General features: G+C 43.4%; 1 protein-coding gene across 1 annotated transcript in view; it reads right to left on the reverse strand.

Moving 5' to 3' along the window:
- Positions 1-27,563, reverse strand: part of uacab (uveal autoantigen with coiled-coil domains and ankyrin repeats b) — a 75,795-nt gene that overhangs the window by 30,916 nt on the left and 17,316 nt on the right. The gene's annotated exons all lie outside the window — the stretch shown is intronic.

Below are 27,563 nucleotides of genomic sequence, written 5' to 3' on the forward strand. Positions count from 1 at the left end.
GCACAACAGAGAGTGTGTGGATGTGTAAGAGAGAGGACTATTTCGGTTTTGTTTTGTCTTTTGCAGAGGACACTGTGTGAATAGACTATAAACATCTCGCAACTGTAATTCAGTGCCAAAAAAAGTCTTAAAGAACAAGACCATAAAAAATATTCATTACATGTCTGTTCGGTAGGACACCATTGACTGACTATTATATTAATAAATATTTATCGTTTAAAACTTGAAATAAAGTTACTAAATTTAGTTTTTTGACAGAGATTACTTTGCGAAACTGAGAAAGTTAACAAAGTAGTGACAGAAAGGTCAAAAGAAAAAGTGCCCAACATACATAAATTATGTGTGTAGAGCTGTAATCTATTCTAGGCAAAGGGTGGCAAAAATAAGGTTAAACTGTGATAGATGTTTTTTATTAGTTCAACGGTCACAACATTATTCTCATACTTCCATTTTTGTCATTTCATAGTTTTGCTGAACTTACTATTGTTGTAAAATGTAAAAAACTGGTGTGTGCGCACTATTATACGTAAGACGCATACGTAAACATTACTATTTTTAGCTAAACAAAACCGTTTTTTGAATGTCACTGTACGACGTAGCACTATGTTGCAACAGTTTGGGGTGGGCCTTAATGAAAGCAACACCACTGTAATGTCAAAAATAATTATAAATGTAATGCCATAATAATAATAATAATCATAATGATAATAAAAACCTTGCCTTCTGCTGTAGCTCTCAAATCAGTAATAGCTTGAGTGGTCTATTATCAGTTGTGGTAGTTGTCATCATAAAATAACAGACCACTACTAGATTGCGCAATTGAAGAATTGAGTATTGCAGGGGGCAGTGTAAAAATTTAAGCGAATGACATTGCATTATTCTGCACTAAGCATGGACAAGTTTGTGAAAGGACTGCCAGTGCCAGGTAAACAAAAGTAGACAATTAATCTACTGCAAACAACAACTACCAAAACAACGCGTCTAAACCAGACAAAAGCAAATAGAAACCAATTATAATCAGTGATGCTTTCTACACTGGATGCGGTGCGGCACGATGACACATTCCTGAAGTTCTATTTCTGGGCAAGAGCTCACGCAACTTCTGACACAAGGGACAAATGGATCTGCTACGTTTTCTTTGTCACATCCTGTGGCGTGTAGACATAGTGATTTTATAGAAAAGGTAATATGATGAGGCATATCTCGCCCTCAGATTCACCATTACAATGATGGGTAATGAAGAGAGACCAGACCACAGTCTGTTGTGGGTCTCAAAATATTAGCTTCTGACAGAATGAAGCCGAGCAAATTAAGATGCCACTTAGAGATTTCACATTACAAATGCAATGAGAAGCCCGTTGAAGTTGATTTGTTGTAGTACTGTATTATTTACAATGTTTCAAATAAATCCTGTAGGATTTTGCAAGCAAGGTCATGTTTGAGAATGTCTTTATGTGGGTGTATGTTGGTGGGGTGTAAAAAGTTTGGAACCACTGCATTAAGAGAATAGTTCAGCCCAAAATTAAAATTCAGTCATCACTTAACTAGGGCTGGGTTAAAAATATTGAATTGTGTCAATGGTCAGTCCTTTCATTTACCTCACACCCATGTCATTCTAAATCTATAACTTTTTTCTTTATGGAACACAAAATAAGACATTTAAAATGTTTCCCGTCTTTCATATATGAAAAAAAAAAAAACTTTCCAAATGAAAGTCATACAAGCTTGGAACGATGTGAGGGTGATTAAAAGAAGTTCTATTTTTGGAATAAAATATTGCTTTAAAGGATACATCAAGAACTTTTTGACAACCTTAGCATTGTCGCTGTAATCATTACACCTGCGAAGATCAGTGCACTCATTTTCTGTTCCAGAAAAAGGAAAATCATGACATCCCCTATTTGTATGCATTTACTCAAGAAGAGTCTTAACCTCTGGGTACAGTAAACGGATAGTGTGTGTGTGCAATGCATGAACAAAACCCATTTGCATATAAGGGACAGGTGCAAGCAGGTTGGTTTTTTATAAAGTTGAGCAATAGGGTGTGTCACATTTCTAGTGTTGATTTAACATGCACCTGTGAAATCTACACAAACCCACACACTCTATGGTGTGTTTTCAACGTGAACACGTTAATAAGACCAACGGGGAATGAAGTGATAAGCTCTCTGGTTGGACAATGTATCTAGGTTGAATCTTGGCTGCCGGGCAGTCTGGATGACTCTATGTGTTATAACTCATGTCAACACCTTGTAAAAATGAAACCCTATCCCTCATCCCAAATCACACCCACAAAGTCTTGCCTGGCAACAGCAAACGTACATGGCCATAAATCAAGACACACAGAAGAAAGCTATAGATACTTGTGTCCAGATATACTAAGATAACACAGAGAGAGAATAAGAGACTGAACATAACCAAGCAGTTATAATGGGTGTGACATAGTGATCATGTATGATTTTTTTTTTTTTTTAAAGAGTAACGTGTCAGTGCTTTAACTAGTACCTGCACTAGCCCAGGGCCATATGTTGACAACTATGAATTATTAATGGCATAAGGTGAAATCTGCACAACAGCTCACTCAACAAGCTCATCTTCTCTGCTGCTCCCCCATAAGGACACCTGCAGCACTGACATCGCATGACATTTACATCTGTTTTTGTCACTTTCCCATAATTCTTACACAGAAAATCTCTCATTCCATCAGACATGTGACATGCCATCCAAACATCATCAGGTCTGATTTAGTGCTGCACTGACCACAGACAGATGAGTCGCTGTTGAATCAGCCCCCCTGGAGCGGAGCAGAGAGCGGTCACGCTGGATTTAGAAAGTTCTGGAGACAGACGTAACCCTCTCATGTGACTGTAGAGGGTGGGATTGCTGAAGGTGGGAAAAGAGAGGGAGAAAACAGGATTCTTGGATTTCAGCCTACCCCATCACTAATTCCACATCAAAAACATCGCACAGCTGGATATCACAATCCTTAAGCAGAGCATACTGATGGAATATGCTCTTTTTTTAAAAATGCAACCAATATAAAATTATGCCAGAGAAAAAAACAACTTAGGTCACATTTTCAATGCGATCCAAATCTTTAGTAGCCTGGTAATATCAAACTCTGCTACTTCGCTTTGCTTCGTAGACAGAGTCTGGCATGGCATAATTGAAAAGTGTTTTCTTTCTCGCGCGGGGGAGGGGGGCAAACTGGTTTAACATTTTAATGGATACAATTACCCACATCAGTGTTGTTGTTGTTGTTAATGAACTATTAAAATTATTAATTTATTGTATCATATATAAATATAACACTGTCCCACAATCAGAGAAACGTATACCTTTTATGTTAAAAATAAAAAAATATATATAATTTATTTCACAACAGCTCTCTCCTGTGCACTGCACTCACAAATAACATACACATTCAGATTATATGCAATATCTTGATATTGTTTTATGAACTATTTTGTGAGTCACTGGTGGTTTTAAAGTTGTATTATGAGGGTCTAACCTGTATTACTGCGCACACTGACTGTAGTTAACTGGAGACTATGAAGTTCTACTATGCTAAGACCCAGTGTCTGTTGTTGAGTACCGGGATAAACAGATGCTTTAATTAGGGCCTCTATCCTCCCAAAAGGCATTTTGATGATCTCAGCGAAGTGTGTCGGTATGCTAAAGAAAGGCAGAGAGGAACTGTTGGAAGACGTTGTGTTTACATCTACAGTATAGCTAAACGCAGACAGCTACTGGCTGAGAGCAGTCTCGGGCCCACTGACGTGCGCGTTATTATGACTGACAAGGCATACTGCTGCCATGGCAACACCGAACATGGTTAATGGAGTTAGGGCGTATCGGTTTCTCACACATTATCTAATCTTCAGTGGTAACTATAGGCTAGTCGGCTCTGACCCCACCAGTTAACGTCAGTTATCTCCTATGGTGTCATTAGAGTCAGCGATATAATACTACACTAGGGAGTAGAGATGCCAGGAATACAGGACAGTAGCAAGGTAATGATACAATGGTCAATCATTACTTGGTTAAAATGGCTGGTTGGCGAGGTATTAATTTAAACACTATGTCTAAAGTGAATGTAAACAAGAATACACTAAATACTACAATAAATAAATGCATAAAAATACTAATAAAAGTAACTAATTAATAAATAAATAAAAATGTATAGTTAGATACAAAAATGAATAGCCTATATAAAATACATTGGGGTCAAAAAATCAGACCAGTGCAACACAGAGACACACTTGGGTCTCGTCCAGCTGTTTGATCACAATGTTCTGATTTGACCTTTGACCCAGTGCCCAGACCACTTCCCTGCTATTTTCCTACACTTCCGACAGCTGAGTAAAGTGCAAGATCAGATTTCTGCTGACCTGTACAGTGTCATTCTCAGGTTTCATCCTTCTGCAGAGCAGACCCCCACTGCATAATTCTCAACACATCCGACCTAAACCATCATGGGACAATCTAGCGATATTTCAGCAACACTATATATTAAACAACTTAATACATTTAAGTGTTATCTCAGTCTCTTATAAATATTCTCTTATAAAGTCCTTGACCATCCGTCAAAAAGCTTCTCAATTAAAACTAAAAGAGAGTCATGTCTGAGAGCAGAGTGCTCATTATTCTGCAAACACTTGAGAGAATATCAACAGATAAGAGAGGAATGAAAAATTAACATCTCGTTGGCATGCCAGTGCCTGTATTTGGGTAATGTGCGAGCATTTGGCAACAGTTCAAAAAAAATATGTCAGAGGGCAAGATACTTTCATTAATTAAAAGAAAACATATTCTCACGGCTATTAATATGCTGGTTTGGAGCTCAATGTTGTGCTGTTATGTGGAAAGTGGAAACGATACTGGTTACTAACGTAACCTCGGTTCTCTCTAGAAGAGGGAACGAGTATTGCGTAAGTTTAGCTTACGCTACGGGAAAGATTCATCTTCTCGAGATATTGAAGCCAAAAAATTATCCTTAATTTTGTATATGTTGTCAACGCAGTGCAGCAGCTAGCAGACCTAGAGCGGGCATTCTAGCGCGCTCATAGGCTGCCCTGCGGGAACTGCACAGCCTACCAGTGAGCCCGACGTGACGTCACGTCCAATCGAGGGCGCGAGCCGCGTCCTAGCCCGCCAGAATGGGCGTGGCTTAGCGTATATAAGCGGGGCTCGGAGGCTGATTCTCTGGTTTTCATCGACTGAAGCGAAATAGCGCTTGTGGCGTCTAGCACGGCAGGTTACGCAATACTCGTTCCCTCTTCTAGAGAGAACCGAGGTTACGTTAGTAACCAGTATCGTTCTCTTACGAGAGGTTCTCTCGTATTGCGTAAGTTTAGCTTACGCTACGGGAACCCATTGTCCACGCCGTGCGCGCCCGCATCCACCTCATGAGTCACAACACTTCTGTGAACCCAGAAAGTGGGAACAACACGCATGTACATAAGTGCGAGCATAAGCGCGAGTACTATGAGCGTATAAGCGCGTGTAAACAAGCACTGACAGGCAATACAGAGCGGCCGTGTGTGGCCGGTGTATAGGCATATATAGCAGATAACCTGAAACAGCGCAGCTCAACCAGAAGAGCTGAATTCACGTGAGGGTAGTCTGTGCATGATAGTATCTGGACAGGGCTAGCCTCTCACTTAAACAGACAGCAGTTTCGGCGGGAACTTCTAGGTTATAAAACCTGACAAAGATGGACGGGGAGGACCAGCCCACCGCCACACATATGTCTTGAATGGAAATTCCACTTGACCATGCCCACGACGAGGCCACGCCATAGTGGAATGAGCCCTGATGCCCAAGGGGCACTGCAGACCTTTTGCCGTGTAAGCGGCTGCGATTGCGTCTACTATCCACCTGGACAGGTTCTGTTTCGAGGAGGCGAGACCATTAGTGCGCCCACCGAACGAAACAAACAGCTGCTCAGAGCGCCTGAATGGGGCGGAAGAGATTAACATCACTTTCACTATCGGATGCTGGCAGAGCCGATAGAGAAATGACCTGTGCTCTGAATGGGGTGCCAACCACTTTGGGAACGTAACCATGTCTAGGCTTGAGGATGACTTTAGAGTCATTCGGGCCAAACTCAAGACACGACGCGCTTACAGACAGCGCGTGTAAATCCCCCACGCGTTTGACTGATGACAGTGCAATCAGAAAAACAGCTTTGAGGGAAAGGTATTTCAGGTCCGCTGTGTCCAGGGGTTCAAAGGGGAATGCTTTGAGGGCCTCTAGGACCAGTGAAAGGTCCCACATAGGAACCGAGGGGGGGCGCGGGGGGTTCATCCTTCTGGCTCCTCTGAGGAAGCGTATGATAAGCTCGTTTCTACCTAATGACTGGTCATGCATTGATTCAGAGAATGCTGCGACGGCCGCCACATAGACTTTGAGCGTGGAGGGGGATCTGCCCCCATCCAGCAGCTCCTGAAGGAAACTGAGCAGCCGCGGGACCCCACACGTTCGCGGATGCAGGTTTTTGCTAGTGCACCACTTAGAGAACACAGACCATTTGGACGCGTAGAGCCTTCTGGTAGAAGGTGCTCTAGACTGCGAGATTGTGTTCATTACTGCGTCTGGCAGGGATACCCGTTGATCACCCACACGTGTAGTGACCAGCGCTCCGGGTGGGGATGCCAGATCGAGCCGCGCGCTTGAGAGAGGAGGTCTGCTCTCAGCGGGACAGGCCATGGGGCTGTCTGTGACAGCCGCATTAGCTCTGGGAACCAAGTCTGGTTCTCCCAACGCAGGGCTATGAGGAACACTGAATGGCGCGTTTCCCTGATTCTCTTGATCACCTGTGGTAACAGAGATACAGGAGGAAATGCATATAGCGGACAGCTGGGCCACGTCCGGGCAAGCGCGTCCCTGTCCTTCGAAAAGAACGTCGGGCAGTGAGCGTTGTCTTGTGACGCTAAAAGGTTGACTTCCGCTTTGCCGAAAAGGCTCCATAATAACTGGACTGTTTGGGGGTGCAGGGACCATTCTCCCAGGGGAACGTTGTCTCTGGACAGTCTGTCTGGGCCGTCGTTCAGGTGACCCGGCACATGTGCAGCTCTCAGTGAGCGCAGATGGTGCTGAGACCAAACGAGGAGGCGTTCCGCCAGATTGCAGAGGTTCCTGGATCTGACGCCGCCCTGGCGATTTAAATAGGACACCACAGACATGTTGTCCGAACGGATTAGAACATGGTGGTCCTGAATGAGGACATGGCTATTTGCCGCGCGCGCTGTGTAGACAGGCGAGCCGTCATGGTCACTGAGTCCAGTTCTATTCCTAAAAAGGAAATTGACTGACTGGGCAGTAATGAGCTCTCGGTCCAGTGAGACCTAGGCATTTCAGATGGCTGAGAAGCGCAGTTCTGTGAGATAATAGCTCTGACTCTGACTGTGCTAGAATCAACCAATCGTCCAAATAGTTCAAAATTCGCACGCCCTGAGTTCTCAAGGGGGCGAGAGACGCGTCCATGCACTTCGTGAAAGTACGGGGTGGAACGGCAGGACGGTGTATTGATAAACCCGATCGTCGAAGGCGAATCTCAAGAATGGCCTGTGACGGGGTATTATCTGAATATGGAAATAGGCATCTTTCAGATCGAGAGATATAAACCAGTCCCCCTGGCGAATGTGCGCGAGGAGTTGTCTGGTTGTAATCATTTTGAACGTTTTTTTTCATAAGAGCTTTGTTCACATGCCTCAAATCCAGAATGGGTCTGAGTCCCCCGTCCTTCTTGGGCACGAGAAAATAACGGCTGTAAAAGCCTGACTCGCTCAGAGAAGGCGGTACCGGTTCTATGGCCCCTTTGCACAGCAGTTTTGTTATTTCTGAGCGAAGTAGGTGTGCTACTTTTGCTTTCACTGTCGTCGCGGCCCGCACTCGAAACCGAGGGGGACGGCGAGCAAACTGTAACGCATAACCCTGCTTTATAGTGCTTAGCACCCACTTCGATACCCCTGGGATGTTTTCCCATGCTTTTATATGTGCAGCTAAGGGTAGACTCCGGCTCTGGTCGCCGCGCTGTGCGGGCTCGAGAGACTGAACCGGAGGAGCTCATGTGGGACTGCGCACTGTGGTGCGCGCGCGGCTTGGCCGCGTGACAGAGCAGACAGGTAGAAGATGTGTGCACGTGGGCACATCTGCTATGGGCAACACTCGAGCAGCATTTGCCTGCTTCATGAGAGTGGGCTCTATGTGAGACACGGGAAGTGTTGTGTTTACATGTAGGGGTGAACACTGGGTTGTGGGCACTTTTACTACACATAAAACACCTTCGGCATGAGCCGGATAACCAGATAACTTCCTCTTTATGAGATTTCTCTGGGTCGCCGTAAAAACGGCGTTTGTGTGCAGGCGAGCGGGTTGTGTAACCGACTCGTTGACTGCTAAATGATCCACTGCAGTAGCCTGAGATGAGGGGACTGACAGGGCTAGAAGTTTTAACGGTGGTCCGGCCGCGGCGAGACACAACCGTCTTTTTCCTTCTGATGGTGCTAGGAGGGCTTCGCGTGCTCAGGTTTCAACGCGATCCTCAGCCGAGGCCCTCGTGGGGGGTGCGGCCTGCTGCGGTTAGCTGAGCGCGATCTAGGGCAGCCGCCCTGTCGCTGCGAAGACTGGCTATTCTGTCTGGGCTGAGCTGGGCCCTGCGTGGCGGCTCGTGCAGGCGGCTGGTCACGTGGGTGACCTGCAGCGGAGCTAGCGCGATGCGGCAGGAACAGGTTCATGGCTTGCGACGTTTTCTGCACTTCAGAAAAACGCTCGACAATCCCATTCACTGCTGGGCCGAAGAGACCGGAGGTTGAGAGAGGGGCGTCGAGGAAAATGGATCGCTCAGACTCTCTCATGTCAGCCAGCGTCAGCCAAAGGTGCCTCTCAGTTACAGTTAACGAGGCCATGCATCTCCCCAAGGCCAGGGCCGCAGACTTGGTAGCGCGAAGGGAGAGATCCGTCGCGCTCCTCAGGTCCGTAACGGCAGCTGGGTCCCGGCCTTTCTCGTCCCACTCACGGAGGAGATCGGCTTGGAAAATTTGTAGAACAGCCATTGAGTGCAGGGCGGAAGCTGCTTGTCCGGCGGCGGCTTATGCGCGACCGACAAGGGCAGATGTGGTCCTGCAGGCTTTAGATGGTAGGGCAGACTTTGAGCGCCATCTCGCGGAGGGCGGGCAAAGGTGCGCTGCGACAGCTTCCTCGACCTTAGGAATAGAGCTGTATCCCTTCTCAGCGGCGCCGTCCACTTGGGAGAGCGATGCGGAGACAGAGGAATGAAGCCTCGCGGAGAAAGGGGCATTCCACGATTTAGCCAGTTCTGAGTGCAGCTCAGGGAGGAAGGGCGCGGGCCTGGAAGAGGGCGCTTGACGGCGGCGACTCTGAAGAAAGCAGCCATCAAGCCTGTTGGGGGCAGGCTCCTGAGGCGGTGACCACTCGAGCCCGAGGCGGTCGACGGCCTGTGACAGGAGGCGCATCAGTTCGGCTTCCGCTCCAGCGCGTGTTCTCCCAGACTCCTGAATAGAAGAGGAGGCGGAGCGTTGAGAGCTCGACCACTCCTCGCTATCCGAAGCTAGGATGGAACAGCTATCTCCTGCGGCGGGTCTATCCGCATCATCCTCAGACTCGCGGCGGCTGCGCGTCGGTGAGAAGAGGCGAGGAGGGCGTCGGTGAGGCTCGAGGGAGGGACCCCGGCAAGCGCGTCGCGGCGGCGGCAGGCTCCTGCGGCCTTTGTGAACGGCGCTTCTTTTTCCTGCGCGGTGCAGCAAAGGGCGGAGAGATAGCTTCATCCTTGAAGGCTTCGAGTCGAGCCCACAGGGTCGACATCGGAAGATCCTCACAGTGCTCACATCCTCCCGAAGAGAGGGCAAGAGCAGCATGTTCCTGTCCCAGGCAGAGAGCGCATATAACGTGGCGGTCTCCGACGCTGAGAGGGGCTCTACACGAGCCGCAAGTGGACCGAGGCATCTTTAAAAAGAAACGCTCGTGCTCTTTTAGGATGCTCGGATTGTAATGAGAAAAAGGATACAACGCCGGATAGCGTAGCTCGCTTCGGAAGGCTGAAGGTGGCGAAGGCGGCCGGCTTCCTCAGTCACTGTCCTAGCTGGCTTTGTCGCTGTTTCGACGGCGGCGGCTCCTCAAGGTCCAGCGATGCGAGCAGCTTCGCTGAAGAGATGAAAATCAGAAAATCAGCCTCCGAGCCCCGCTTATATACGCTAAGCCACGCCCATTCTGGCGGGCTAGGACGCGGACGTGACGTCACGTAACATTATAAATGTCTTCACTGTCACTTTTGGTCAATTTAAAAGGGTCATGAACTGAGAAATCCATATATTTTGACATGTAAGAGGTCATTGTACTATAAAAACATCCTGTAAGTTTCAGAACTCAAAACTTCCTGGTTAGTCCAAAAACAGCTTTTACTGAAACCTCTGTGAAAGCTCTGAAATCAACTTGTTTCGGATTTTGTCAAATTATGATGTAATAGTACGACGAAAGACCACCTCTGAAGAATCAGATCAAAGCCTACTTCTACATCACTGTGGCTTTGGCCCGGCCCACTGTGTGTTACTGAGATGAGAAGGAGAGAAGAGAGATACAGGTAGGGGTGTGCGATATCACGATTTTTGATCGTGGATGATAAAAATGTCTCAATGATCCTCTTTTGAAGAAATATCGTAGTATCATACTACAGTGCATTCTATCAGTTGCAGTTCTGGCGCCTCCGTCTCAACATACTCTACAATGAGATGTAGGCTAGGCCTACTTCAGCCCCTAGATGATCACCTAATGCAAGGAAAATGGTTATTTATTTTCAACTATGTGAATGTCTCAGAGCATTATTTTCTTGTCCGGTACATTTCACTGTGGATTCTTTAGTAAATCAGTCACAGGTTCGGCGCAGGCTTTGCAAACAGACTTTTACTGTAAGATATGGATCCCACAGTAATTCACAACATGCAAGTAAACATATTAATTCTAATGCCTGATCTGTGATCAGCGATTTCTGATATGTAATGATTCATGTACAGTCAGACGTTCTTTGTCTCAAAATCGTTTATTGCCTTTATGCATCAGTAAATCAAGCCTGTGGCTAAAAGGTCAACTTCACATTGTTTCTCCCCAAAACTCCTGTTACAATCAATGACACGGTCTACACTCTTGTTTACATCATGTTTGCACTGTTAGTTGTGATGAAATCATATGTAAGAGTGCAGAAATCGAGTTGTAATGACGAGATCACTGCATTCATCCACTCAACGGACATGCCTGTCATCCGCTCATCGTTGCAACCTTTCATGCGACAGAAGTAGATCTAAATATAATGCTATAATCATCAACACTTTTCACCATTAGTTAATCTCAACTAGGGCTGCAACAACTAATCAATAAAATCGATTATGAAAATCGTTGTCAACGAATACCCAAACACTCTATTGCTCGTCTCCAATTAGTACAGAATGCTGCTGCAAAGTTCCTCAAAAGAAAAAGTAAATTTGATCATGTTTCACCTATCTTAAAATCACTGCATTGGCTCCCTGTGCATTTTAGAACCGGTTTTGTTTTTAAATCCGTAAATAATCTGGCAACGAGCTATTTGTCTGAGCTACTCTGTCCACACAATCCCACACAAAACCTGAGGTCTGGTGATCAGAGACTTTTGTCTGTCCCCAGATCACGGTTAAAGAATAAAGGGGACAGAGCATTTGCGATTGCTGGCCCTAGGCTGTGGAACAGCCTTCCGGTTTATATCAGAGCGGCTCAATCTCTAACTGTTTTTAAATCCTCTCTTAAAACCCTTTTTTTTTTCTTTAGCTTTTAATTCATTGTGATATTTTGTCATGAATGTGTGGTTTGTCCTTGTTATTTATCTTGTCTATTGTTCAACACTTTGGTCAGCCCTGTTTGCGTTTTTTAAATGTGCTATATAAATAAATACAAACTTGAAACGAATGTCATTATCGATTAGTTGGTCTGCTTACGTCACGGGGAGCGTTTACTGGTGATTGGTTGAAACATGCGCTTCATGAGGCACACACACGCAAGGTCTCTCTCCCTCCGCCACTCTGCCGTGTGCACGCGCTACACGGTTTGGAGCACACTCTCTTCCATAGATATCCATAATAAAGGCTAGATGACTTACGGCGGAGTCTCTATCGTCATCACCGTCGGCCATCTTGTCACAGGCAAGCTTTCTGGCGGGCTCTGTGGTACCTGATGTAAGATGAGTGATCAGCGCGAACACAAATACTCTTATCTCGTTGAAATCTTGACGGATTTACAAACGGTTTGGTTTCATACAAACGTTAATAACGTAGCTATAATTCTGGATGATTATTTATTTATACACTTATTATTCAAAAATATGCAGTGTCATAACTACATCTCTGACGTTTATAACAAACCAAACCATTTGAAAATCGGTAAAAAAATTGAGCAAGTTATGGTTATTTAAAAAGTACATGCACCATTAAAACACAATGTTACGAGTGAGCGAGCTGCCTGTAACAAGATGGCCGCCAGGTGCAGACGTCTACCTCCATTGGCCAGCAGCGTGGACGAGACATCTAGCCTTTATTATGGATATCTCTGGTCTCTTCTGTCTCGCATGCACGCTCTAGATTCCGGGAGTTTGAACTAATTTGCGGGCATCAGGGAGCCGCTATCAATATGCGGGTGACTCCCGGAACTTCCGGGAGACGCCGGATCTCTGTATTTTGTCTCGAGCATCAGGTTGCGCAATCAGTTCGCTCGCAACATAAGTGATGGATTAAAATAGCGCTACCGCAGAAATAGGTTAAATTAAAACAGTGTTTACAAAGTGAAGCACTAAATATAAAGGCAGTTAAGCAGCAGTAAAATATTGTTCTCTTACGAGAGGTTCTCTCGTATTGCGCAAGTTTAGCTTACGCTACGGGTAAAGTCATCTTTTCTTGAGATACTGAAACCAAAATTATCCTTAATTTGTCAACGCAGTGCAGCAGCTGCAGACTTAGAGCAGGCTGTCTAGCGCGCTCATTGGCTGCTCTGCGGCAACTGCAGCAGCCTACCAGTGAGCCTGGCGTGTCGTCACGCCCAATGGTGGCGCTTCGCGCCCACTACGCGTCACAGCCCGCTCAAGTGGGTGTGGCTTAGCGTATAAAAGCACGGCTCAGAGGCTGCTTCCCTGATTTTCATCTCTTCAGCAAAGCTCTTGCACCGCTGGATCTAGAGAGAAGCCGCCGCCGTTGAAATCAGCGACTGCAAGCAGAGGAAAGCGCCTGAGGAAGCCGGTTGACTTCTCGCCGCCTTCAGCCTTCCGTGCCAGCAACGCTATCTGGCGACATATCCTTTTCTGCTCTTTGCATTATTTCTGTGTGTGCTCGCCGCTGCGGCACACACTTCTACTAAAAGAAGGCTCACCCCCGCTCAGCGCCGGAGATCGCCATGTGATCTGCGCTCTCTGCCTGGGCCCGGACCACGCAGCCCTCGCACTTTCGTCGTCGTCCACTGGGAAGAGCTGTCCATGTCGACCCTGCGGGCTCATCTGGACCTCTTCAACACCGAAGCGGTCACTCCGCCATCTGTTGGACCGCGCAAAAAGAAGCGCCGTGCTCAGAGACTGCCGGAGCCCGACGCGGAAGACAAACACTCGCCGGACCAGCTCCCTGGAGTGCCTCTTTCACCTTCCCCACCCCCCTCACAGACGTGCAGATGCCGGCTTCCGCCCTCACTGCCGTTGCTTCAGAGGACGAGGCGGATGGGGGCGCCGTGGGCACAGCTGCTCTATCCTGGCCTTGGACAGCGAGGAATGGCCTGGTTCTCTCCACTCCTCCTCCACTTCGATCCAGGAGTCCGAACGGAGCTGATGCCCCTCCTTGTCAAGGCCGTCGACCACCTCGAGTGGTCACCGCCCAAGGAGCCTGCGCTTAATCGCCTCGCCGGCTGTTTTCTCCAACGCCGTCAACAGCCACCGGCGTCAAGGCCTGCGCCCTTCCTGCCGGAGCTCCACGCTGAGCTCTCGAAGTCGTGGAATGCACCATTCTCCGCGAGACTCCACACCAGTGTCTCCGCGGCGCTCTCCCACGTGGACGGCGCCGCCGAGAAGGGGTACACTTCTATTCCCCAAGTAGAAGAAGCGGTTATAGCGCACCTTTGCCCGCCCTCTACTGGATGGCGCTCAAAGTCTGCCCTCCCGTCGAAAGCCTGCAGGACTACGTCAGCACTCGTCGGCCGCGCCTTCTCCGCCGCCGGACAAGCTGCTTCCACCCTGCACTCAATGGCCATTCTCCAGATCCTACAAGCCGACCTCCTCCGCGAATGGGACGAGAAGGGCTCGGATCCAGCTGTGGTCGTTGATCTGAGGAGCGTGACGGACCTTTCCCTTCGCGCCACTAAGACTGCAGCACAGGCCATCGGCAGTAGCATGGCTGCGCTTACCGTCACAGAGAGGCACCTCTGGTTGACGCTCGCAGACATGAGGGAATCTGAGCGTGCCACGTTTCTCAACGCGCCGCTCTCCCCTACCGGTCTCTTCGACCCAGCGGTCAACGGCATCGTGGATCGCTTTTTCCGAAGTACAGAAGACCTCGCAGACCATGAATCTGTTTCTGCCACGACGCTCGAGCTCAGCTGCTGGCTGCTCACATGACAAGCCGCCTGCCCGGAGTTCTACACAGCGTCCAGCCAAGCCTGCCTCTTTGGAGCGACGACAGGGCGGCCGCCCTAGGTCGCGCTCGGATAGCCGTCACAGGCCGATTCCCCCGCGGGGACCCCGGCCCAGGATTGTGCTGAAGCCCGAGCAAGCGAAGCCCTCCTAACATCAAGGGAGAAAAGACAGTTGAGTCCCGCTGCGGCCGGACCGCCGTCGAAACGCAACGCTTTGTCAGTCCCCTCACAGAAGGCTACTGCAAGAGAGTATTTAGCAGCCAACGAGCCGGTAACATTGCCCTCTCGCCGGCATACAACCGCCGTTTTCACGGCGACCCACAGAAATCTTATAAAGAGTGTAATTTCTGTTTATCCGGCTCACGCCGCTGGTGTTTCAAGTGTAGAGAATGTGCCCACGCTACAACCAGACAGATTCTCGCGCAAATTCGTCCAAGGGACTGGTTTATATCTCTCGATCTGAAAGACGCCTATTTTCAGATTCAGATTATACCCCGTCACAGGCCATTCTTGAGATTCGCCTTCGACGGCCAGGTATATCAGTACACCGTCATCCCGTTCGGCCTGTCCCTGGCACCCCGTACACTCACGAAGTGCATTGACACGGCGCTCGCGCCCCCCTGAAAAGTCAGGGTGTGCGGATTCTGAACTATTTGGACGATTGGCTGATTTTAGCACAGTCAGAGATAGAACTCTTATCTCACAGAACTATGCTCCTCAGTCATTTGGAAAGCTTGGGTCTCACGGTCAACTGGACCAAGAGCTCATTACTGCCCAGCCAGTCAATCTCCTTTCTAGGAATAGAACTGGACTCTGTGGCTATAAGGGCTCGCCCGGCGACACCGCTCTGCATTCCCCATGGGTGCTTATGTTTATACATGTGTCGGCCCGCTTGCTGGCTGCCTGTATTCCTGTATTTCCTACTTTTCAGTGTTCCACGGTCCCTCTGGGACTCATAGAGTGGATGCTTGGCACGCACGGCGTTGACAAAGGGTTCCCGTAGTGTAAGCTAAACTTACGCAATACGAGAGAACCTCTTGTAAGAGAACGTACTCGGTTACCTAACGTAACCTCTATTCTCTCTAGAGAGGAAACGAGTATTGCATAACCGGCCGTGCTCGCGCCACGAGCGATTTTCGCTTCAGATGATGAAACCAGGGAAGCAGCCTCCGAGCCGTGCTTTTATACGCTAAGCCACACCCACTTGAGTGGGCTGTGATGCGTAATGGGCGCGAAGCGCCACCATTGGGCGTGACGACACGCCAGGCTCACTGGTAGGCTGCTGCAGTTACCGCAGAGCAGCCAATAAGCGCGCTAGACAGCCTGGCTCTAGGTCTGCAGCTGCTGCACTGCGTTGACAAAGTTAATTGCATAATTAATGATCATTTTGGCTTCAGTATCTCGAGAAAAGATTACTTTACCCATAGCGTAAGCTAAACTTACGCAATACTCGTTCCCTCTCTAGAGAGAACCGAGGTTACGTTAGGTAACCGAGTACGTTTTTTAGTCACTGTACTCAGTGGTTTTCAGAGTATGCTTGTGCACTAATGCATCATTTTTCCTGTCCTTTTAATCAAGCCTGTTAGCTTGCTGCGTACCTCCATTCCGTTCTCTTTTTAAGTTAACTTTAAGTTTTAATTGTTTTTCAAACGCGATCTACTGCGGCTCTACGTTCACACGCTTGTTTTCATACTTTCTATATTTATTTTATCAATTTATCCTTATAATTCAATTAATTTTAAATAAAAATTAAATGAATTATATTTTAGATGTTTTTAGTTTATATCTTCACATCTGAACAACATGTCTGTGTAAATTTGTTAACAAAAATTGTGTTAAAACATAATATGTTGGATATAATTTTTTTATTTTTTTTACATTAATCATTGTTGTCAACTTGCCATCAGCAATTATCATTAAAAACAATGCAAATATTGATATTAGTAAAACTCAATGTGTGGCTTTTGCACTTTTTAAAGCACACTTTTACACATAAATACCCCGATAATAAACCAATCTAATTGAATTTATCCTGTTAATCGAAAAAATAATCGTCCGATTTATCGATTATCAAAATAATCTCAACAGCTGTAATAGTAAAAAGAATAAAAGAAGTTTACATTAAAGTCTCAAAGCAGACACACTGCTTCAAACAGAGCGTTCAAATCAAAGGGCTAAAATCAGGGTACGAAAAATGCCTTTTATTTCTAAATTATGACTATTTGTGATGTAAAAATCTTACTAACATTAGGCTATTAGAAGTGCACCTCAGGAAACATAAAATATTTGTAAAAAAAAAAAAAAAGTGTCTTTAATGTGTCCTTCATGAATATTAGTATTTGTTCATTTTTCTTTAATAAAAAAAAAAAAAAAATCCTACACTTATAAATGATACTGTATGACACTATGCAGTGGGTCAATGCACTCGGAATGAGTGAAATGCCAAGATAAACTTTCAACCAGACTGAATGCAGTCAGATCTGATGCCTTATTCATCATTCTATCAGGAGGGGCAGAAAGAGACTGTGGGTGGCACAGCATATCTAAGTGGATGCTAGACACAGGAGTAATGACTTCTGAGGTCATCCTCTGTTGGTTGGCGCCAGTCCGTCCAACATCTCTATTAAAGCCGAGGCATCTTATTCCACCAGAGCAGAGTCCTATCACCACTCTGATGAATGAGGATGAATTCCAGACTAGAAAACTCCCACTATAACTCTCTCCCACAGTCACCCCTCTTTCAATTGTTATTTCAAACTAAATTAAATACGGTCCCTTCTCATGTCAAGGGGCCAAAATAAACAGCCTCTGCACTCACATTTATTTAAAAGTTCAAGTTTAATGGAGCTTTGGAGTGAGCCTCTCTTAAATGTGCAAGCTGTCTAAACCTAAACCATGAAAAAGATGTCCTAGAAACGTGAGCTTGTGGTGCTCAGATATTTCTACAGATTTGTTTATGCACTTGCTGATCTTGAAAAAAAGCTAATAGAAATTATGCAAAAAGCTGGATAAAAGTGACTATCAAAACTCATACGTTTGATTAAATACCTATAACATCAGAGAAAAAGTGAAAATGAAAGAAAGGAGTGAAATATCTCAGAAGCCAAAAAAGTGAAAAGGAAATGGTCTCTTTAATAACAGTCATGGTGGGGAATGCTTTAGATTTTTGGCATTACATTACAGTGACCTCGCCTGCTCCCTATTCTGTGGATTCTGGCGAGAATAGCAGAGCGTGACAGCACTTTCTCTCACACATTTCAATTCTTTCACCTACAATAACACTGGAGCCCCCTAACGGACTGAATTAACCACTGAGATGGACAACTGTTCCTGCAGTCCTTTCATTTCATTCCTTTCATTCATTCATTCATTAAACCCAGCACAAATTACACTGTGTGCAGAATTATTAGGGAAGTGAGTATTTTGACCATTTCATCATTTTTATGCATTTTTTCCAACTCCAAGCTGTATAAACTTGAATGCTTATTGGATTTAAGCATTTCAGGTGATGTGTTTTTGTGTAATGAGGGAGGGTGTGGCCTAAGGAGATCAACACCCTATATCAAGGTGTGCATAATTATTAGGCAGCTTCTTTTCCTCAGGCAAAATGGGCCAAAAAAGAGATTTAACTGACTCCGAAAAGTCAAAATTTAAATAAAAAAAAGTCTTTCAGAGGGATGCAGCACTCTTGAAATTGCTAAGATATTGGGACGTGATCACAGGACCATCAAACCTTTTGTAGCAAATGCTCAACAGAGTCGCAATAAACGTGTTGAGAAAAACAAATGCAAATTAACTGCCAAAGATTTGAGAAATCAAACGTGAAGCTGCCAGGAACCCATTATCCTCCAGTGCTGTCATATTCCAGAACTGCAACCTACCTGGAGTGCCCAGAAGTATAAGGTGTTCAGTGCTCAGAGACAAGGCCAAGGTAAGGAAGGCTGAAATCCGACCACAACTGAACAAGAAACATAAGTTGAAACGTCAAGACTGGGTCAGGAAATATCTGAAGACAGATTTTTCAAAGGTTTTATGGACTGATGAGATGAGTGACTCTTGACGGACCAGATGGATGGGCCCGCGGCTGGATCAGTAATGGGCACAGAGCTCCACTTTGACTCAGACGACAGCAAGGTGGAGGTGGGGTGATGGAATGGGCTGGTATTATGAAAGATGAGCTAGTTGGACCTTTTCGGGTTGAAGATGGACTCAAAATGAACTCCCAAACCTACTGCCAGTTTTTAGAAGATACTTTCTTCAAGAAGTGGTACAGAAAAAAGTCTGCATCTTTCAAGAAGACCATGATTTTTATGCAGGACAATGCTGATTGCTCCATCGCATGCATCGAAGTACTCCACTGCGTGGCTAGCCAGTAAAGGCCTTAAAGATGAAAGAATAATGACATGGCCCCCTTCCTCACCTGATTTAAACCCTATTGAGAACTTGTGGGCCCTTCTTAAACAGGAGATTTAAGGTGAAGGAAAACAGTACACCTCTCTGAACAGTGTATGGGAGGCTGTGGTGTCTGCTGCACAAAAAGCTGATCATCAACAATCAAGAAACTGACAGACTCCATGAATGAAAGGCTTATAAATGTTATTGAAAAAAAGGGTGGCTATATTGGTCACTGATTTATTTATTTATTTAAATGTCAGAAATGTTTATTTGTAAATTGAGTTGTTTATTTTAATCTGTCAAAGTGAGAATAATAAACAAACAAGTGAGATGGGAAAATTTTCATTTTTCATTTTGCTGCATAATAATTCTGAACACTAAGAGTTGCCCAATAATTGTGCACACATAGATATTCTCCTAAGAAAACCAAAACCTCACTTTTACTTAAATATTCAGGATTGAGGTTTATTAACATTTTGGATTGACTGAGAGCATTGTGTTCAATAATAAAATTAATCCTCAAAAATACAACTTGCCTAATAATTGTGCACAGAGTGTACATGCACATTCAACTTCTGATAAGAATTACAACCTATACTTAGATAACTAATGAATACAGTCATTAGTTTAAGAAATCAAAACTTAAATTGTAGCTTTAATTCTATTGTCTGTTAGCTCCATAGACATAATTTGCGGGTGGAACGGGTGAGATATGTCCCCACCACTTTTTGAAACATCTTGCAGCACGGATGTACCCAATACAAATGAAACATCTCCAGTGAACTAGCACAGTATTCATTTCGTTTGTTGTGTTAAATAAGAGGCGATCTGGTGCAGGAATGTGTTGTTTTGAAATCATGTGTAGTGCTTGTTGCCGCTGTTATCTGTGGCGCGGCCGTGGATACAGTGCAGGGCTCGCAAAATCTCAAAATCGCTGGTAGCCCTTCGGCCTTCGGGCAGGCACTCTTCAGATTTTGGTAGCCCAAAATGAATTTTACTAGCCCAAATAAAAAGACAATTTTTAATGTAGAAAACTGGTTAGTAGTCAAAACATCAATCAAAAACTTTTTTAAAACACAAATATCAACAATTGGATATAAAATAATCAAATACAAATATGCATCTGGTTTAACTGAACTGAAATTTGTGTGACCAGTATGGAACATGAATCAGTCTGTCTGTGGCTCAGCCCCCAATGAGGGTGTGATTAAAAAAAAAAAGAAAAAGAAAAAGGTAACACTAGTTTAGAGTCTAATGCTCACTATTAACTAGTTTCATTAACATGCAGATGGCAGGGTTTTAAAATCACTGAGGTCCCGAATGTGAGGTAGGCTAGTGTTGTTCGGGGGCTCCCCCGATAACATTTTTATTTCTCTGATCTACATATGTGCATTTTAAGATGTTTTGAATGCCAAAAAAAGGATAAGATATAGCTTTAAAACCATCTCAGCGGGCAGTAGATTATTTGTCAATACCTGCTCTCACTTCTTGTCCATTACTCTTTCTTTTTCTCTCAGTCTCCTCATCTTGCCCTGTCTCTTCCCTCTTAAAGCTGAACTTTTTTAATTTACTGAAGGCTAAAAAATGTATTATATTAATTCTCAACATGTACACATTCATTATTAATCTTGTGCCTAACATGATGAAAACGGCTTTGTTAATGTGACTTGTCCCCTCACAATGACAGTAAACTAATCATTACATTAGTCACGTTACATAGGCCTATTTTCAGTTCAAAATGGCGAAATTAGACAAAAGTAGGCTATATTAGTTTGCCTGATTATTTTTGTCATTCGTTCAACATTTATGAACTAAAAAACTGTCAAATATGAAATGTTTAGTTTAGCTACTTACATCGTATCTCGCACTTGACCGTAAACTGAAGAATCAGTCGCTCTGCTAAAATTCGCGCTCAGCAGCTTCTGTGAACATAAGGCCCGCCTACTTTGATTTGATTGGTCATCTCAAATATTCTGACATTGACGAGCAGTGACAGACCAATGAGGCTCAGATGAACACACACACACACACACCCTGTCCTCTGTTTCTGATGTGCGCTCTGCTCGCGTGCCGCTGCGGACTGAAGATGAAGAACTCGCTGAATCTGATTATAACGAGACTGAAGCGAACTTTAATTCTTTTTGGATGTATGACCAACATAATAATTTTCACCGGAAAATGTCATCTGAACTAGTAAGAAACATCCACTTTTGTTCTGGTTCTGACATTGCAGTCAATCGCGCTGATTAAATCTAACAATCGCTTATAAGTTATCATATCACGCAAAACCGTGCAAATTATACTTTGTTCTCAAATTGTTAATGTTAACAACGTCAGCATTGCGTGACTACATGTAATGTCCTTCCGATCTGTATCCTTGTTTTCACATGGGTCCGGTTGCAGTCTCTTCTTTTCTGTAGCCACTCCGAAGTCCGAACGATGTCTTTTGCATTTTACAGCGGGTGAATCTGTTGTCACTGGTGATTGTCGTTTGAACCTTTCTGGATCCGCCATCAAATTGATAAGTTTAATTATATCAAGTGCTGTGAGAAAAGGCTATAAATCTCCACCTCCAACATCCTCACACACACAATATAGCTTATACTAGCCGAGACTCCTTCTTTATGTGTACAGATGTGGCGTAATGACGCAAAGACATGCTCGAATCTCCCGCGGAAATCCACCAGTACCACTGGAATTAAAAACATTATTACAAGCTTACCGCTTTGAATCGAGCTAAGGCAAGCAGATAGTTATGAACACTGGCTGGTTATGCATTTTCTCAAATATGTAATGGATCTCTCAAATATGTTTGGATCATTTTTTACCCAAAAAAAGCTACGGAGAGCTTTAATGCAGTTGCGGGGACTCTGTTCGTTTCGGTGAAATCACAAAACAAAAATGCACACAAACGTGTTCTTGCTCTTGATAAACAAGTCCCTTTTTTATTTTTTTATTTTTTATTTAAAAGGGACAGTGCACATCAATTGACATTTTTTGTTTAGACTCAAAATGTAAATGTGCCAGAGTTAGCAGAAAAGCTCATTTTCATCTGTAGTCCCTTGGCAGGTCAACACATCACACTGACGAACATCTTTGGTTTTATGAAAAAAAAAAAAAAAAAAAAAAAAAAAAATACGAGTGCGGATTAGAACCCAAAACCTCTGACATGCTTAAAAGTTCTACCAAAAGACCATTAAAGCACAAACGTTTAATGCGGAACTATGTATTTATTCACTGATGTCAAGAACCTTGGGACAAACAATACATTGATTGTATTATAGTAAATGTAAGGATTAAACTATCACATGTCGATAAATTAAACTCAATGTTCTTTTGCAATTGATTTCTGGACAACAACATATTATTTCTGCAATAGTTATTGTACATCTCTGATATAGCATTGTATTAGCAACTCATCCCCACCCCCAACCACCTGTCCCACCCACTTTTTAAAACAAAGTTACACCACTAAACAGCTCTGAACCAGACTGGAATGAGAACATGTCTAACAAGTATCATGTAACTTGAGCTATTGTCAATGCCTTTAAGATCTCGTCCCACCCAAACTTATATCAATACATCAATAATTCTTTAAAAGAACTGATTGCAAAAATTGCTTACAGCATTCCAGAAATTCAATGGTCCACATATTTCATTAAAACAATATTTGCCTGACCTCGGTTATCTCATCTATGTCTCAGTAAAATCCCACTGGAAAAACAAGAGAAGAAATGTTCATCCGGCCCAATATTGCATTTGCCTGAGAGAAACACCTGAAACAACATAAAACTAAAACAACACAAGGTACATGAGAACAAGATGAGTTGATCAGAGCAGACGAAGAACAGAAGCACAGATAGTAAAAGATGAGTGTGTCTGTGTTTGTTTGTCAGTCAGTCTGAATGTTAAGTGAAAGGACGGTGCCAGCTAAAGCCTAGCAACCCTCCCGCTTGGCAACCAATGTTGAGAATGGCAGGTTAGGACTTGTCTCACTACACCCTTTGGAATCTCCTTCCCACTCCCCCTCCTCTTCTTACATACCACACACACACACACAGCCTACTAAATGGTTCCCAACTTGGAAGAAAAAAAGTATTCTTTGTATTAGTAGCTCTATCTGGGATGGTAGGCCTCCTTAAGTCCCTGCCAGGCACTTCTGGGAATTTCTTTGAGTGACACTTTGTCTAAGTTAAATATTAAATTAAAGGCATATTTCACCAAAAAGTTGCTCACCCTCATGTCATTCCAAACCTATATGACTTACTTTCTTCTGTGAAGCATTAAAGATAATTATTTTGAAACCATGTTTTTGCCCATGAAATGAAAGTCAGTAGGGTCTAAAAAAAACAACAACACTGCACAGTTTTGTCTTGCATTGTATGGATGAAAAACACAAGAGACATTCTTCCAAATATCTTCTTTTGCGTTCTACAAAGGAAAGAAAGTCATACAGGTTTGTAACGACGAGATTGTGAGTAAATGACAATTTTCATTGTTAAAAGACTATCCCTTTAAGGAAAAAAACATAATAACATAATATGTCAAGTAAACATTTAACAAGGCGGTATAAGTAACGGGGGTTGGATAGTCCCTGCAAGGGGGAGCTGGTTTAACAACAGTTATTTTATGATGGAGCTAAGTAGAAACTCAAGCTCTATGTAAGGGCAATGCATTCAAGCTAATGCCATGTCTCTCCTCTAGGAGGCAGTCCTAATGCCTTATTTCCAAACTATTGTTTGAAACCTGAAGTCAGGGCCGGCTCTAGCCCTTTGGTTGCCCTAGGCGAGATTAAGTTTAGGAAATGATCGACAATAATCATCAATTCAATCTAATAATCAAGTTGACAAGTAATTAAACGTGTGGCTGAGGGGCGCCTTATGATGATCATATTTAATAAACATGTTTTATTTCGATTGTCATTCTAATTCTATGATTAATGGGAAGTAGGCAAAGGGCGACACTAGAGGGTGCCTGCGCCCCCAACACATTTGCCGCCCTAGGCAATCGCCTAGTTCGCCTATAGCAATTGCCGGCCCTGCCTGAAGTGCATTCACAAGTCTTCTATGATGCATTAGGCAAGCTTGGCTATTGCGGATTTGTTAAAATATAACCATCCAATGTGACTGACAAAAGTAAAATCTGCTTCTATGCTCCTGTAATATTTTAAATAATTTAGTGGAGCTGTCTGAGAAACACCTTTTGTCAGGTTTCTTTACTGCTGATGATTGTGAACCAACGCAACTGCAGTCAAAGTTACGGTTGCTGTGGTTCAGCACTGAGTGTGTGAGTGTGTGTGTGTGTGCACGTTCGGCTGTTCGCTGAGGTCAGCAGAACAAGAGCCACACAAAAATCACAAGCGGTCACACAGAGTGTTTGGAGACCCAGTTTCATAATGTCTCTTTCCAAAACAGCATGTATACTGTATACCTGTACCCAAAAACTAGATCATCACCTAAAGCCTCAAATGTTTCATTAAAGGAGGCCAAATATTTTTCAGCATCAATAAAATCAACAGTAAAAGCACTACTCCCAAATTATATGAACACTTCTCTCAACACAACAGGAAATACATTTACTACAAATGCTTTGCTAAAGTCGGCATGAAACAGAAGTTGTGACAGTCTTTTCTTCCCTATGGTGACATTTCAGAGTGAAACAGCTTTTCGAACTTAAATGTGGTACGGGAGTCGGGACTTGATTTTGTCCATCGGGAATTGATTGGATCCATTGATTGGATTTTTGTGAGTGACAGATTGAGAAGTGATGAAAAGAAAAGAGCTGTCACTGAAAGTGGGAGGGGAAGTTACTTTGATTAAAGATTACGAGGGCACATGGATTTTAAAAAATAATGATGTGCATGGACAAATCATTTCTAATAAACAATATTCCATAAAAAAAGAAAAAAGAAAGAGAATTGTAATTTTTTTATTTCATGGTGACCTTAAAATCAAATCAGCATCTAATAGCAGTAATAAATAGAACCAATGCAAAGGTCTTAGGGAGCCCAGACCCCCCATAGGGGTGATATACTCTATGGATACCATGGTCAATATAGCCCATAATTAAAGAGTATTCACTCATAGGCATTCATCAACATTGTGAATGCCGTCTCTGCATGCAGGTCTGCAGCCTCTTGTTTGTAAAGTACATTCCAAACGATCAATATGCAGCAACACATTTCGCTCATTATCCGACTCTCCAGCTCCTGAGGGCACTAAAGTGTTATCTTTTGCAGATTATAAAAAACAATGTATTATCAGCTTTTTGAACCGCCACAATAGTTGCTTTATGTTGAAACATTAAGTAAATGAGAATATCCGATTCGATTCGATATTTATTATTTTGGATATCAGGTACAATACATGGCAAATTTTCTCAAGGAAAACAAATCTCTTAACTAATGCTGTAAACTAGAGCCCGACCGATATGGATTTTTGGGGGCCGATGCCGATATTAGGGAGAAAAAAAAAGCCCGATACCGATATATCGGCCGATATTATTTATGTGTATATTATAATACAGTAGCAATATTATTTATGTGTATTATAGTACAGTATACCAGTCAAAAGTTTGGACACTTTCCTATTGGTGTGTACAAACTTTTGATGGGTACTTTACACAGTATAAACAGAATAAATATATTTTATAAACACGTTTTGCAATGATCACTCAAATGTGGTGATCAAACACTTGTGTGACACATATGTAATGGAGGCAGGGGGAATGATAGAATGAGAATTATACAGCTAAGCTGTAACCAAACTAGTTTGCATTGCATGTTATATTATATTATATTATATTATATTCTAATACTGTTGCATAATCTTCACTAACGACTTTGTCTTTTAATTTAGTCATAACTTGTATCAATAAATATATAAAAAGTGTCACTGACAAAACCTTATTATGTTCTATTTTTACTCTTAATTCCTCTAATCTCTACCAGTGGAGGAAGAACTCAGATCTTTTTACTAAAGTAAAATTAATAATATCATAATGAAAACGTTTTTAATTACATACAGTACTTTTATACTATTTTAAATAATTAGTAAGCAAAATGTACTAAACGTGAAACTAGGCTACTCTTAATGCAAAATGGCCCTATATAAAGTGTTATAATTATATAAATTATTGGAATATTGCTTGATGTTGTAACGTAGCGTTATCAGGCAGAATGAGCACGGTGTCTACACGGCCGTTATTGCTCGCGTCGCAACAGCTGTTTACCCTAGACAACGCAGAATCAGTTTACTGTCGGAGATCGCTCGCGCCACGCATTTTAATCAATGTTTCATCAACCAATTGCCTTAATAAATAAGAAGTAGGCCTAAATATAGCAGACAATATAATCAGGACTTCTCAGCTGCGCGCTTTGCAATAGTCACAAGCTCACACAATACGTGACAGAGGCTGTAGCAGAGAAATCAATTCTGTGAATTACACTGCGCAAATCACAAGTAGGCTACTACCCACCGGATGAAGAAGGGTTGGCTCTCAGTCTCCACAGGCTACATAAAATATTCATTTTATTTATTTTTCGTGTTCGCATTTATGAGGAAAAACAATGTTACAGACGCGACAGTTCAGCACTACGGACGTGAGCGCTCTGAAAGCGGCACTAAAATATGCTTTGAAACTTTCACATAGATATCAAACAGAAAGCACAAAACCTTTCGTTTCAAAGTGAATTTCGTTTTGTATTAATTGTATCTTAATTTTAATCAATGTTTCATCAGCCATTTGTCTGGATTTAATTTATAAGAAGTAAATTTAGCAGACGGTAGATAATCTCGACACGGAGGCGCCTGCGGGTGAACTGGAGCTCGTCTCATGAACCGAAACTCAGCGTATAGACCTGAGAATTGAAATATATCTATATTGAAATGTCTGCTTTTAAACAGAACAATTCAAAACGAAAGACAGACAGACTCATGTAATCGAATGAAATGTGCATTTCTCTCTGGCACGCGTTCACTGAAGATCGCGAGTCAGCATCGTCAACTTCATCTTTGGCTGACACTGACTGAAAACACTTGTTTATTAATAAAAAATTAAAATGTCTCCTTGCTATATTTGTTGTATTCATAATCATTACTTTTGCCAGTTCTTGTGACAGCTTTTAGGTGCTTTATTGGCAGCACCACCCTTACATGAATCACCGCACCCGCATTTTTTAAAATATTCATTTATCGGCCATTATAAATGCCGATACGATAGTTAGGAAAATGCCTAAAATCGGCCGATAATATCGGCCCGCCGATATATCGGTCGGGCTCTACTGTAAACTATGGGAGTCAGTTGTAGCCTATAGGCTTCATTAGCCTATTGAAGGTAAAAATTAACTGATTTGTTGCTATACAAACACTTAAATTACACCTTTTTTTAATAATAAGACAGTTATATGAAATATAAACATTTAAATGGTGGCTGTTAGGGATGTAACGATTCACTCGCAACCGGTTGAAAATCGATAAAAATGTGTGACGATTCAAGTCGGTTGAAATGTTAAACGAATC

Source organism: Rhinichthys klamathensis, unplaced genomic scaffold (assembly GCF_029890125.1).
Source record: "Rhinichthys klamathensis goyatoka isolate OS25496 unplaced genomic scaffold, OSU_Roscu_1.1 h1tg000232l_1, whole genome shotgun sequence".
Classification (NCBI taxonomy): domain Eukaryota; kingdom Metazoa; phylum Chordata; class Actinopteri; order Cypriniformes; family Leuciscidae; genus Rhinichthys; species Rhinichthys klamathensis.